The sequence below is a fragment of the Theropithecus gelada genome, chromosome 15 (assembly GCF_003255815.1).
Source record: "Theropithecus gelada isolate Dixy chromosome 15, Tgel_1.0, whole genome shotgun sequence".
Taxonomy (NCBI): Eukaryota; Metazoa; Chordata; class Mammalia; order Primates; family Cercopithecidae; genus Theropithecus; species Theropithecus gelada.
In genome coordinates this window covers 79,942,380-79,958,797 of record NC_037683.1, presented here as the reverse complement: position 1 = coordinate 79,958,797, position 16,418 = coordinate 79,942,380, and positions in this window count along the sequence as shown.

Genomic DNA, 16,418 nt, shown 5'->3' with positions numbered 1-16,418 from the left:
TCAAATTTTTTCAAAACTACATAACTGAGCCATGAATACTCAATAAAATGTCTTCTCTGAATTATTTAATAATGTGAAACTATTACAGTTAAGGCTTAATCTAAAAATGGCTATGGAAAGCATTGTTCTGTCTCATTTATGAAGTTCTCATTGAAAACATTTGTCCATTCTTCTGTTCAGTGTTTATAAGGATCTACATAATAAACACCACGAAAAACTTAATGTTAGGACTAAATTCAGTACCTCTTCATAAACAATTATTATTCTACCCATAATGCAATGCACACTATGTAACATATTCTTTCATTTGTTCTTAATTTTTACCTTGGTTTATTAAAAGGATTACGTGGATTCTGGACCTGGCCAGCCGACGAGGATTTAGGCTGGCTGAGGAGCAGCTGCTCATTTTCCCCTCTTATGATGCACCTGCATATTCCTCTTGTTCTCTTCTTGTTCCTGTTTTCTACTTATAAATTCCATGGCCCAGCTGCCTCATGACCTTGTTTCAGTTTCAACTCCCATCACTAACCGGACAGATTTTTTCTTTCCTATACTTCAAATTCCTGAGGGAAGAGATGTGATTGCTGAGGCTGAGCACTTGCACCTCAGTTTCTGTAGAGCCCCTTGTGCCAGGCCCATCATGTCTGTAGGCAAACTCAAGAAGGGGCTTTGAAGAACAGGACCGTTCCCAGCCCAGCCAGGACAGGGCAGGGTTGCTGCCACAGAACATGAGATCCAGGCATTTTCCTTTAATGAGGCTTGCTCTTTTACCTTCATTTGTATTTTTGTTTGTTTGTCTTTTTATGGTACGTAGAAGATGGATATTGTTTACCTCCAAGCCTTTTTTACAATACAAGTTGTTTTTTTTTAAATGAAGGAACATATTGATTTAGAAATCTTTTTGGGTAAACACTAAATCAATGCTAAATCAAGCCAAGTTATTCTTTCTAAAAAATAAAATCTAGTTAACTGTGAGGTTGTTTTTAAGGATCCTAATTAATGAAGATTCTACTGTAACAACAGGTCCCTCCAACACAATCCTTAAATTATGGAGTACCTGTGTTTTCCAGTGTTAATAGTGGAAAGACATAGAAGACATTGTCTGTTGCTCTCTAGGATCTGATGTTTAACTCAGTTTCCAAAGTGGTATCTTACCTGTCCTGAGACTGGGCATGAGCAGTGGTGTCCTGGGGTCGGCTTATACAAGCTCATGAGAGTTGACTATTAAACTTCAGCAACTTAGAGAACTGCTTGATAACACCACCATCATTAAAATTAAATAGAAGGGGCCGGGCGCGGTGGCTCAAGCCTGTAATCCCAGCACTTTGGGAGGCCGAGACGGGCGGATCACAAGGTCAGGAGATCGAGACCATCCTGGCTAACATGGTGAAACCCCGTCTCTACTAAAAATACAAAAAACTAGCCGGGCGAGGTGGCGGGCGCCTGTAGTCCCAGCTACTCGGGAGGCTGAGGCAGGAGAATGGCGTAAACCCGGGAGGTGGAGCTTGCAGTGAGCTGAGATCCGGCCACTGCACTCCAGCCTGGGTGACAGAGCGAGACTCCGTCTCAAAAAAAAAAAAAAAAAATTAAATAGAAGGAACCTACCTCAACATAATAAAGGCCATATATGACAAACCCACAACTAACATTATACTGAATGGGGAAAAGTTGGAAGCTTTTCTTCTAAGATCTGAAACAAGAAAAAAGATGCCCACTTTCACCACTTCTATTCAACATAGTACTAGAAGTCTTAGCCAGAGCAATTGAGCAAAAGATAGCAATAAAGGGTTTGGAAAGAAGGAAGTCAAATGGTCCCTGTTTGTAGATGACATAATCTTTTATGTGAAAAACCCTAAAGACTCCACCAAAAATCTATTATAACTAATAAATTAATTTAGTAAAGTTATAGGATACAAAATCAACCTACAGAAAACCAATGGTGTTTCTATATACTAACAGTGAACTGTCTGAAAAAAATAAATCAAGAAAACTATCCCATTTACAATAGCTACAAAAAAGTTAAATACCTAGGAATAAATTTGACAAAGGAGGTGAGAGATTTCTACAATGAAAATTATAAAACATTGATAAATTGAAGAAGACACAAACAGATGGAAAGATGTAGTATTCATGGATTTGAATAATTAACTAATATTGTTAAAGTGTTTATGCTACCCAAAGCAATCTATAGATCAATGCAATACCTATCAAAATACCAATGACATTCTTCACAGAAATAGAAAAATTTCTCAAATTTGTATGGAACCACAAAAAGACCCCAAAGAGCCAAAGCAATCTTTAGCAAAAAGAACAAAGCTGGAGGCATCCTACTACCTGACTTCAAAATATATCACAAAGCTATGATAACTAAAGCAACATGATACTGGCATAAAAACAGAAAAACAGACCAATGGGACAGAAAAGAGAAGTCGGAAATAAATCCACACATTTATAGCCAACTGATTTTCGACAAAGGCACCAAGAACAAACATTGAGGAAAGGACACTGACTTCAATAAATGGTTTTGGGAAAACGGGATATCCACATGCAGAAGAATGAAACTAGACCCTTATCTCTCACCATATTAAAAAAATCAACTCAAAATGAATTAAAGACTTAAATGTAAGACCCAAAACTATGAAACTATTAGAAGAAAACATAAGGAAAATGCTGCATGGCATTGGTCTAGGCAAGGAATTTTTTGGATCGAACCTCAAAATTTTGCTTTTGTTTTTGCAAAAAAAGCAAAATTACACAAATGAGAATATATCAAATTTAAAAGCTTCTGCATAGCAAAGGAAACAATCAACACAGCAAAGAAGCAACCTGGAGAATGGGAGATATTTGCAAACTACAGATCTGACAATGGGTTAACTTCCAGAATACATAAGGAACTCAAACAACTCAATAGCAAAAAATAAAAAATAAATTAAAAAAAATTTGATTGAAAAATGAGCAAAAGACCTGAATAGACACTTCTATAAAGAAGACATACGAATGCCAACAGGTTTATGAAAAAATGCTGAATATCACTAACCATCAGGGGATACAAATCAAAATCACAATTAGATATCAACCCACTCCAGTTAGAATGGCTATTATCAAAAAGACAAAATATAACAAATGCTGTCAAGGATGTGGAGAAGGGGGAACTCTTATTCACTATTGGTGGGAAGGTAAATTAGTACAGCCATTATGATCAACAGTTTGGAGGTCCTTCAAAAAATTAAAAATAGAACTACCATATGATCCAGCAATCCCACTACTGGTTATATATCTAAAGAATATGAAATCAGTATGTCAAAGAGATATCTGCACTCCCAGTTTATTGCAGCACTATTCACAATAGACAATATATGGAACCAAACTAAGTGTCCATCAATGGATGAATGGATTTTAAAATGTGGTATATGTACATACAATGCAATACTATTCATCCATAATAAATCAAATAAAATCCTATCATTTGTGACAACAGGGATGAACCTGGAGGACGTTACATTAAATGAAATAATCCAGATGCAGAAGGACAAATACTGTGAGATCTCACTAGTGGAATATTTAAAAAGTTGAACTCAGAAGTAGAGAGTAGAATAGTGGTTAGCAGAGGCTAGGGAAGGTAGGGGCAAGAGGGGATGGAGAGAGGTTGGTCAATGGGTATTAGATTATGGTTAGACAGGGGAGACAAGTTTTGGTGTTCTATTGAATTATAGTGTGAATATAGTTAACAATAATTTATTACATATTTTCAAATAACTGGAAGAGAGGATTTTGAGGGTTCTTTCTGCAAGGAAATGATCAGTGTTTGAGAATGGATATGCTAATTACCCTGATTTGATCATTACACATTGTATATATGTATCAAAATATTAAACTGTATCCCACAAATATTAACCATTATTATGGGTCAATTAAAAATTTAAAAAAATGCCAAGCGCAGTGGCTCAAGCCTGTAATCCCAGCACTTTGGGAGGCCGAGGTGGGCGGATCACGAGGTCAGGAGATCAAGACCATCCTGGCTAACATGGTGAAACCCCGTCTCTACTAAAAATACAAAAAAATGAGCAGGGTGTGGTGGTGAGCACCTGTAGTCCCAGCTACTTGGGAGCCTGAGGCAGGCAGGAGAATGGCATGAACCCGGGAGGCGGAGCTTGCAGTGAGCCGAGATGGTGCCACTGCACTCCAGCCTGGGCGACAGAGCAAAACTCGTCTCAAAAAAAAAAAAATTTAAAAAATCATATCAGCTCACAACTTACACTAGCAATAAAAGTAACAAATATTCAAAACTCATCACTTCCTCGTAGTTTATTACACTTTACTTTTATCTCTGCTTCTGAGGTTCCTTTATCTACCATATTTGTATGTTTTAAATACTATATAATAATGTGCTGCTGCATGTTTCTTCCCAACACCCTGCACAGTGGCATCACATTGGCAGCTTGAAATCACAGATGATAGGTGTATTTACACCAATGAAATAGGCAAATACTACAAATCAAGGTGTTTCCCCTCCCGCTTCCTGCCTTCCCAGAAAGCCAGTTGTTAAATATTTACCAACATGCCACTTGGCATAGGCTATGCAAATTGAAAGCAAAACTTTAAAATTTGCTCAAATTTGCAGCAATGTTAGGTTTGAATAAAAGATACTTAAAAAAATTGGGAGCCATAGCACTAACATTGAGTTACCTACTTATCAATCCATTCAATTTACTCATCAGTAGCATAATTATTGAAACCTTTACATATCACCTCCTCCATTTAACAGTCTTACTGCTAACTTCTTCTGAGAAAATCTTGCATTGCATTTCTCAGGACGGGGAGAGGAGGCCTCTGAAGCTTGTACATGTAAACCCACATGTATACAACTGTACAAAATGCCCAACCAAGAATAACAGTACATTCATCTAATGATGGAGGTTAAGATTTTTTGAAACAATTTCAACTTCTATTTAAATTCAGATGTTTTACTGTCTCAACCACTACATATATTCTTGAATACAAATGAAGAAGTATGCTTTTACTCCCCATGTTTGACTCATGATGACCTCAGGAACTGCCAAACAAATTAATCCTAATTACAACCTTTTGAAACATTGCTACATTAATAGGGTGTGGAAAAGAATTACTGATTGAATCTCTCGTTAGTGTATTTTGTCACAAGACATTACCAAAGTGGTTGAATGTTTCAAACTATCTTATAAAACAACTGAACAGAGTGACAGCAAATAGAAATAAATTATGACTTAATCACCCTTGGAAAGTCTATGTACAGGATGGGAAAGGAGGGAGTTTTCTGAATCTGGTCACCTGGCAAGATAGGCCTGCCATAGGTGGATTTGTATGATGAGCTAAGGAGATTCCCAAGCAGATATCATCCTAGTAGAAAAGAGAACCAAGCACAAGCTCGGTCAGGAACGGAGCCAGGGAGGGGTGATTATTAATACATCAGAGCATCTGTCACTTGGATTAGCTCCTAGCCTAGTCCCCCACCCTATGTCTGAGTCCTGAGTAGATATGAGGTGCTATAAGTAAAAATATATATAGCTGCTCAGGAGATGCATTTTATGATTTTAAAGCACATGCAGTATTGCTCTGAGAACCCTCTACAGTAAAAGAAGGCTAAGGAGAAGATAAGCATGGCCACTGTTTCACAATGGGATTCTGAACAGCTGTGGCATCTCATGGGTGCCTGGGCATTGGTGGCACGGGAGCTGGGGGGACAGGAGCCCGCCAAAGCAGCAGCTGGGCCCATCAAACGCTGCAGTCTTCCTGGAAAGGTGGCTGGGCAGATGCATCCATATCTAGTGGGAGTTAGAAGTAGACATCAGCTGTGGTTCCACACACCAAGCACAGGGCAGAGGGAGCTGAATCCGAAAAACAAAAACAAAAATGATGTACAGTAACTAACCTGACTAGTTTCTGAATTCCTTGAATGTACTACTTAAGGATTCTGAGAAACTTCAGGGAAGGAGAAGAATTTGCAGAGGCCTAGAGTTTTGCATTAGTAGGTAGTGACAAGAGCTTACAAAAAAAGGGTTGCATTCTTTCCCTCTCTTGTTGGAAGATTCCTGATGCAGATACTGAAAGCAAAGCCAAGAGCACATTTGCACCCCAATTGCCAAACTGCTAGTCAGTTTATGCCATAGAAGCACCGATTGATGCTCATGAGTTGTGCTGGCTGTTGGGTTACTTCTCCAAAGAAGAGGAAAGCCATTGTGCAACTTCAGTGGAGTCCCTGGAGACATGTGAAAATGCTCACCATGGTAGTTATCATAACGTAAGAATGCCCAATTTCTAGTGAGTTGAGGTGCCACTGTGAAGATCTCTTTCACTGGAGAATTTGGGTAACACGTAGGGTACTAGAAGGATGATGCACACTAGGAGTTCAAATGATAAGCTCTATTAGAAGATATGAGTGGGAAAAAATAGAGGGATGGTGTGTCTTCACCCTGTGAATTAATGAGGTTTTTGGGAGGACAGAGACAATGGAAATCCTAGGCTCGCTGTCAGAGGATAAGTAGGATGGAGAAATGAACCACTCCTTCCAACACCTGTCAAGACAAACAAACTGTCATTGTGAAAATGACAAAAAAGACACCCCCTCTGCATGGCCAAATTGCAGGGAAACACACCTTTCTCAGGCTAACAGCCCCTTTCTGTGGGTACAGATTGGCAAGCAGAGAACAGATCTTCAATTCCTTCATTTGTGCATTGCACAAAATGTACAACTTCTCAGGGTAGTCCAGCCCAATGTAACATGTTATAAAGGTGAGAGTTCATTGAATGACTTCAATGTTAAGAAATAGGGGTAAACAAGGAAGAATGTGTTCTTGGAGGTATGAGCCAGAGGCTTAGCTTGAGCTGCAACATAAAGAATGTGGAGCTGGAGCCATAGCCTGGGGAATTAGCACTTCCATCTGGCCCGGCAGTACATGCATAGCATTGTTTTGCAGCCCCAAACAGCTGCTGGTCGTAAAGGACACAAAAGGCCGGGAAAAGAACTTTTCAGAACCAGGAAGTATCATATCCATGCCTGGAAAAAAAAAAAAAAAATCATTGCAGGCCTGAAAAAGATCCTGGAATTAATGCAGGTCATGTCATCATGGCTAGGAAACCCACTGGTGTCTTGGCTGCCATAAGCTACTCCAAGGACATAAGCAAGGGGCAGCCTTACACATTGCTGGGCTCCACATATCTACAACAACGATCCTGGCAGATGAACCCAGAAGGAGGTGGAGACTTTGACAGAGCTGACATGCTGAGAGAAAGCCATGTCCACTACTGAAGATCAGTCATGGCTGAGCATATGAAGAAATTGGAAAGAATGGGCTTGTCAAATTTGTATTTGCTTGACTTGAAAGACAGAGATCTATTTAGGAGAGTGGAGTCTTGAACACCAGGCACCCTACTTGTTAAAGGAGAAGAGTGAGTCCGAAAGCAGGATGGTGAACCCCATCATATTTTGGTTTCTGGCTAGAGCACCACACACTGATGTGTGCATCCTAAGGGCTGGATAGAGGGGCTCAGGGTGGTATTGTCAATAAGACCCACAAGGACTGTCACTAAACTGTGAAATAGTGGTCACAAGCAGTCATGCTTTTGAGCCCATCTACAGAACACTGTGACAAAGAGGGGCACTCTCTCCCACTGTTCAGAAATCCTTTACAACTTGGACACTTCAAGGGCTTGTGGAGATGCAGGTCTTTGGTAAACTTTGAAGGTCCTAGTGCTTTTCCGAGACAGTGAAATGAGTCACACCCTCAGCAGAGGTGACCCCAGGCCTGGGGACTTGGTGGAATCAGCACATGGGGCAGTACATGTAGAAACAGCCTGGCCTGAATGAGAAGGGTAATCATAAAACCACACGGCAAGAGATGGATTTATTTGTGAGCATATGTGAGCTACCCCTGGGACCTCCAGAGATGTCTGGGGTGGAGAGGTGGTGATTTTGTACAGGACTGGGATCCAGCATTTGCACTCCATGACAACAGCCAGCAAAACATGAATGATCGTATAGTCTTACTTCTGAATAAAACAGATGTTTTCTCTGACAACTGGAACAATAGGTAAAAACTAAAAATTATATCATAATCAGATATGGTTTGCAATATCCTAAAAGTGCTCAAATTTTTTAGCTCAAACTGTAAAATCTAAAAATATACAGACTGCTTAAATAAAAGTACATGATTCCTTGCCCATCTGCTCAGGCTTCACTGGCCTTATTTGTCCCCTGCACATGCCAAGCTTCCTCTTACTTAGGGGTCTTTGTACTTACGATTCTCTCTCTGGAATCATGTTCTTCAAAGCTTTATAAGGTTGTCTCCTTCTTATCATTCAGAGCTCAGCTTCAATGCCTCTTTTTCAGAGAGGCTTTCTCTGACTGCAGTCACTCTCTCACATTATATAGGTTTATGTTTTTAATGACACTTATCATTAGCTCAAATTACTTGGGAATTTTTTAGTTACTCGTCTATTGCCTATCTATGTCTGACAAAATGTAAGTACCAAAACACCCAGGACATTTGTTTGACTTGTTCTCAGCTGTATTCCCTAGTATATTAATGCCTGGCCCATAATAAGTACTCCTGAAGAATTTAGTGAATTGATTACTTTCAAACATTCACTGTCAATTTATCTGCAATTGGGAGAATTATTCATTACAGGTCAACATAAAAAATGGTATCTCAGCACTTTTTCTCTTATTCATTTCCCGGGTAAATGAGAACCAGGAGAGCTTCTGCCTCACATTTAGTATGTAATCTTGATTTGTTTATAGTGTGGACAGATCGTTTTCAAATTGAAGTCTCTAACATCTCTGTACACTCTCACTTTTCACATATCAATACTTTAACATTCATTTTGCTAGAACATCATGTGTCTCTATCATTCTGCATTTGCCTTTTCTAACTTGGTGCTGTTAAAACAATACACTGCTGATGAGAACCTGTGGCCTATCAGCAATACAGATGGTAACTTTTTTACTACATGAGCAACACTAAAATTCTCTGTATAGTTTATGGAAACTCTCATCCTCAAAATTGTGCCTGCTAAAAAATGTTTGTAATAAGAGACTGTTTCAAGTCAGAATTCAAGTCCCTCTGGAGTATTTTAGAAACTATGCATACCCACTGGTATTGTGGCTAATGTTTTCCAAATCCTTTTAGGTGGCTAGTTTGACACCAAATGTGCTTCTAAGACACACTGTTGAATCATCTTCATTGAAAAGCTTTACTAATAGCACAGGTACTGCCTGTGCTAGATGAGGTGTCACTGTACTTAAAAGCCGGGACATAAACCAACTCACCCCTTGAGATTTGCTCTAGCTGGGTGATTTTTTTTTCTGTCTTTATATAATAATTAATCTTCCAAACTGTCAAATTTTTCTCTTAACAAACAAAACTATCTCAAGGGAGGGAAAAAAAATTACATTAATCAATAGTAGGAGGTTTCCACATTTTTTTCCATTAGGAATACAGCAGAGTGACTATTCCAATTTGAAGGGACATTTAAGAGCACAAAAGACCAGGGATTTCCTGATGTTCTTGGCACTTTTAGAATTTCTGTTGTTTTTCCTTTTTTACGTAAATCCTCTCCTAGTAACCAGCACGGGGTTTTTCTGAAGTTCATTTACTGCCATTTTTCTGTATTGTCCAACAGATTGTTTCTAGTACCTTCTGATGTGTGGCAGCTGTGTTTTAACAATTCCAAGTATACCATATGAAAGTAATCAAAGACATTAACACACTAGTGTCCGCAGCTCTAGAGGTATTTCCTGCCTGTGGTGTTGGTAGGCCATGTGAAGTCGTACATAAATTACTTTGTTTTGTTTTTTTGGTTTTGGGTTTTGTGTTTGTTTGTTTTGTTTTGTTTGTAGAATGCTGAAGTGTTCTCTAAATATATGCGAACTCATCACATGCTTGTGTTTGTGGATCCATGATTCTGTAGACATAGCTAGCTACAAAGAGCATCATACAAAAATCAGCATCAAGTATAATTTTTACAGAGCATAGAATATTTCACATATTAATCTGTGCAAAGTGATCTCAGATTCCCAAAGGAGGAAATAGTTAAAGTTTAATGTTTTCTCTGATATAGTGTACCCTGGGTAGGATAGTAATGGCTAACTACATAACATCCTAATATAAGCAGTTATTGGGAAATGTTTCACATACAGTATTTTATTATAGTAAGATTGCACTGTACTTAAAGTAAATATCCCTGGATCCCCTCCAAAGCTGAAAGAATGTAGTTAGGTTACAGAATCTGCTCACTCAGCAATCTGTCTTATAATAAATTAGGGTTTTGAAAAAACGGCTGTTTTGTTTATCACAAAAGGTAGGGAGAAGTAAAAAGTAACCTGAAAAAAGCAGTAGGTTGTACAATCTTGAAAGAACGGATAATCATATGTACATTGTATTACCTCACTGATTACAATATCGATTATATCATACAAGCAAAGTAGCCAAGGATGAAGATTAGAAATTAAATATCCAAATGTGACAGGTGCCATCATAAGTCATATTTTAAAATTTAAGTCTAACTTATCATATATATAATTTCACCACCATGTTAATAAAAAAATACACTCTTTAATTGTTTTATGTATTCTAGAATTTCAATGAACATAAAAGTAATAGATACAGATATATATATAGATTATACAGATATAGATAGAACACCATTTTAGTGTGCCAGCTTTCTTGCTAGAGAAGGTATTCATTCAAAACATGCTTTAAACAAGGGGTTCTAGGACCCCGTGGTAAGTAGCTAAGAGCCCACATTTATTTGACATTCCATTTCTCCCCAGTGACCACTACTGACAGAGCCTCACCATGTCTGGCCCATGTAGAACTTTCACTCTTAATTAAAACAGTGACACCAAAAGCTTTTAATGATTCCCCAAATGCTATTATAAGGTACAGGGTAAATGTTAGAGCTGGGGCCCCCACTTTGGGGAATAACTATAAAATTTGGAAGTAACATTTTCCACGCTGCTTATCCATTGCCTTCCTGTGGCCTCCAATGGGACTTCACTAGCCACTGGGTCACATCTAATCTTAACTGCTTGCTGAAGGAATCTCTCTGGAACATCTAACCCCAGAGTAGTAGATTTTTCTAATTAAAAAAAAAAAAAAATTGTTTAATCTTCAACGTTGCCTCTTCAATTCCTGGCTTTCTTCTGGACACATTTGTCCTCCTTCTTTGCCCAGATAAGTACAGAGAAATCATGAAAAGTACCTGTCTGCTTTCCTACGGTGCCCTAAAAAGCTTATGCATTATCCATCCTCAACAGGGTCTGCATTTATTGAGCATTTACCACCAGCAAATGGCAATACCAAAGATTGCTTTTAATCTAGAATGAATCCCTGTTCTTATCATGCATAAATGTGATCTCATAGAGGGAAGGAGATGAATAGATTGGTAGACATGGTGTTGCTTTGAAAAGAAGAGTTGAAGATTAGGATAATATGGAATCCTTACGGTCTATCTCTCTTATTTCTGAGCCTTAACTTGGCCTGTTTTTCTCAAGCAAAGAAAATTAGAAACAGTTCCTGAAAAGTTGCCATTTGGATCAGCTACTTTAATTTACTTCACAAATTCTTTTGAGGATACTTAGAATGTGCAAGGTACTGTGCTATGCTGCAGAGGTACACAAAATGGGGAAAGCAAATGCCTTTTCCTCTGGAGCTCATCATCCAGTGGGAGGGTCTTTGCATGTAAAGGAGAAGACTATCAGCTAGCAGAACAGCTGAGCAAAGGCCCCGGAGTGGGACCTCGTACAGAATGCTTGGAAATCAAGAAGTTGATTGATTCAGCCAAAGACTAAGCTCTATAGAGAAATAATGAGAGAGGAGAGGAGAGAGGCACTAAGTATTGAAGTGAGGCTGAAAAGGAAACCTTAATCCAGGCCGTGGGACGTTGAATGCCAGGCTAAGCTCTGGACATTGCCTCCAGATTTGGAGGGACAATGAGTGACACAAAGTCATCCAACTTATCTTTTTCCTATTTATGGTCAAAGTTTTCCATTAAAAACTCAGTCATTATTGAGAAGATCTTTAACAGCATTGCCAGCATTATCCAAATTCTGTTAGAACCCAGTGGTTCCAACGCTAGCAAATTCACTACAGATAAGGCAGAAATAATGTTGAAAATATGTATTTTCCACTTCAAGAAGCTGTGTATATAGTCACGGTTAATCTTAACACAATCATGGAGTAGAAAAGACTTGTCACTGATGTGTCTCCTCCACCACCCCTAGCCGCCTCAGGCCATAATGTCTCCATGTATTCATCTTGTGTCCTAATCCCACCAGGAGAAAGGTAACTGGCCCTCCACCATCATTTAGACATTACTTGGCCTAACTCATGCCTTAATGAAAGTAAGATGCAGGGTATTATATGAAAGTAATGTTAGAAGAAGTAGTCCGCTCTCTTTGGATGTGATTCATGAGGACCATTTCTAATTTCCTTGCCTTTTCCTCCCCCACCAACAAAAACTCCATCCGATTGTTTATCCATAAAGTTCCTGGGGACAAAAGTTATTTTAATGCCATCATTGGAGTTAAAATCACAAATAGTCCAGGAAGAGAAAAATGTGGAAATAAATTTATTTTAATAAGATGTGAAAGATTCTACACCATAATGTAGAATAGTGTATCAGTCAAGTTCCCAGCAGGAAATAGATGGCATACTCCAATTAGGATTATTCCAGGAAAATTTAATAAAGGGACTATTTACAGAGGTGTGGGAAAGCCATAGGGTTAGTGCAGTACCCTTAGCTAATAAAAGCACAGCTGTTACCAATCTTAGGCCCAAGAGGGGAAGGGAAGAAGCCATTACTAGAACCTAAAACGGTAGGGTCACTCAGAGACATTTGCGATAAGAGGAGCTAAGACTTTTAGACAAGGGACACAACTGGTCCAAGGTTATCGCCTAGGTAGAGAGCCAAAGGAATGAATACCTTGATCTCACTGTTACCCACCCCCGCTTTAGTCCCTCTCAAGGGCTCCCCACCAACTGAACTCAACCAAAGATGGAGAGCAAAGGAACTCATTGATGAAATTCTTACAAGTCAGCTTCCCCTGTGCCTATCCAGGTAGAAATGAGTGCAAGGTAGATCTAGATGGGTCAATGGCATACCCAGCACCAAGACAGAGGGAGAAAAAAAGTAAAAACAGCAAGCTTGGGGTAGGCATGGGAAATGTTGAAGAAGAGGAGACTGAAACTGACTATTCTACCTGTGTTCCAGAGAACTGACCTTGTTCTTGAACACACACACATGCATATGCACATAAACACACCCCTTTCAAAACTCAAGCAACATAATGGTGGGACATCTCTGTTCCTTCTAAAGTTGAAGGGAGATGTGTTCAGGCACCCCTTATTCTATAAGACGGTCTCCTCCTTCTTCCTGTGAAGAACACTAGCTCATTGAAATCCAGACACTAAGAAGGTCTTCAAGTGTGGATGTAGCTCACTGTGAGATGCTAGACAGTCTTATTTTATTATCCACTTGGAAGTACACCTGAATAACAGCAGGTGGAGCAAAACACTTTTTCCCTCTTCTCATAGGGCTGCCTTTCAGGCCATACGAAGTTTTCGATGGAAATCCATGAGTTCCTGGAGTCTTTTCAACACTCTTTTTCTCTTTTCTATCCCTTTTCCCTTCTCCTAACCAGGGACACCTTTCGATCAAAGCTTTGGAGCTGTCCTCATTCCTGGTTCTATCCTGGAAATGTATTTTGAAATTTTCATTCTGTTCATCTTCAGTTTTTCCCAGGAGCAAGATTCTTATGCCTGAAGCATCTACATGCAGAAACTCTCTTGCTAACAATGTGTATAACTTTGAGGCATTATTATGCTACAAGAACCTCTTCCACTTGCCCACATCTCACCTCCACCCCTACTCCAACTGTTAGCCCTTCCCCAAAAAAGTAAAGAAGACAAAAGGAAGCTTGTTTTGTCACATAAACTTTGAGGAGTTATCTTTTCTGTATGTAATTAGATAGCGAGTTCCTTGGTGGGTTGGACTAACTTCATAGAATATTTTCATGTTGCTTATATATAACAAAATTATCTTTTTATGTCTAAACTTTTATTTGCTTATTTATAGATGTATAAAACTCTATGCCAATATGTGGTGACTTGGAACAACAATGTACTAACTTTCAAAGTGGTATGGGCTGCTGGATGCTTCTAGATTGCACTTTCTCACACAGTCATCGGAGTCTCTATTGGACTGGCCATCCAATATGGCACTTTCACATGGCTGGATGTTGATGCTGGCTGTTGGGTGAGAGATGAGCACCTGCCTGTGTCCTCTCTCTGCAGCTTTTTTTTCTCACAGCATGGCAAGTAGGTTCTGAGAAGAAGTGTCTCAGGGTGGGCCTTCAAAAATACCCAAATGGGAGCTGCCAGCATCTTATAACATAGTCTCAAAAATGTTGACATAGCCCTTTCATCTCAAACCTGTCCCTACATCCACCAGATTCGAGGAATTAAACTCTCCCACCTACTGATGTGAGGAGCAGCAGGCACTTGCAATGAGGGAAAGGACTGATGATTTGGAAACCAACACTAATTTCCCACTTGCCTTTTGTCTTTTCCTACCTTTGTGTTTTCCTCCTGGAATCATAATCATTCATTTGCGCTATCATTATTCAACAGTCTGCTTAATATAGTGGAAAGAGCACTGAATTCTGAGTGAGAACGCCAAGCTGAAGATCTCAACCAGAAACAAAACCAAGCCAGAGCCCCAGCTGGGCTCTGAGGTGCCCATGCATCTGTGCCTAGCTTTTTGACTCTGGGACAGTCCTGTGCCTTCTAATTCAGCTCCAGATGAGTGGAAAAATAAGAAGAATGAATCAACAGTTATTTCATTTCTGTTTTTGCATCTCCTACCACCTGACAGATTAGTGGGAGGGAGTTGAGCTGGCAAATTTATCTCAAGAATTCAGGAGTAAATGAAATAGGACCAGACAAAAATGACCCCTCCTCAACTAAATGAACTAAAAGATAAGTAGGTCTCTCCTCTGTCAACTGAAGATCAGTTCCTATCTCCTCTCCAAAGGGCATCACTGGGGGTGTACATACAGATCATTTTACTAATCCCAACTCTGTCACTCACGACCCCTGTGATCTTGGGCTAGTCAACTTTCAATGTTCACACCTGTAAAATGAGGAGAATAGGTATTTCAGAGATGTTAGGTGATTAAGATAAATAAGGTGTGCAAAAATGTTGTGATCAGTAAAGGCTTGGATACAGGTAAAGTATTTTCAAGACAGTTGCCAAAATTAGGGGTCAGCAATTTTTTTCTGTAAAGGACCAAAGAGTAAATATTTATAGTGTTGTGGGCCATATGGTCTCTGCTACAGCTACTCAATACCACGATTGTGGTGAGGGCAAAAGCAGTCATTAACAACGGTGACCATTTGGGCATGGTCAGATTTGGCCCATAGGCTGTTTGCTAACCCTTGGTCTAAGTTATGATTTAATCTGGGAAAAGAATGGAAGAAAAGCCAGGACAAGAAAATTCTTAATAATATCTTTTGTTTATACTTAACAATGGTTCAGACATAGACAAGGTAAGTTACAAATGTAAAGAAATGAGAAAATGATGTTTGATGCTAACAGGAAGAGAATATTGTTAAGAGAAAATACCCTGACAAGCACTCGGGTAGAGAAAGTGAGAATGTGGGAACTGGAGCTTAGGAGATCTGTTGTATTTGAGAAAGGAGGAGTAATATTCCATTCATTCCAGATAGGAATTGAAAAGACAGCGGGAGCCTAGATGAGTCTCAATACGACTCTACACTGTGAACCTCTGAATCTCCACAGGGTTATTTAACTCATAAAATGTTTAAAGTGAGTGTATTTTTTGTTTTTTAAGAAACCAGCAAAGAGACTGGGGCCTAATACCTGACTCATTTGGAGCAGACCTTAAGTATTTTGCCAGGATCTTCGAGTATAGAGACAAAGAGAATCATAAACATGTAAGCCCTAGAAACACCTCGAAATTTTAGGAAGGCCTCTGGCTGTCACAAGCCATGGAAATGGAGTGCAGAAGCATTTAACCAGATGTCCACAGGGCAGGGGCCCCAGCTGGAACCTCTCGCAAAAACATAGAGCATATCGTGATGTAAATAACAATGATTGTAATGGTCTTATAAAGCACACCAAATACTATCTATCACAATGTTAATTAAAGTTTTTAAAGGGTCACTTACTACCCTATTCCATTGATTATGAAGGTGTTCCTAAAATAAGAAATATAAGTTTCTGGCAATTTTACATAGTTTTCATAGAAATGTATCCAACAATTTTTCACCTTTCTAAGATGAAACTGTTTTCTTAAGTGCTCGGTTCTTTTTGTGAAAAGGTTTTTCATACATCATAGTCTGTGTGGTCACGTTTCCCAA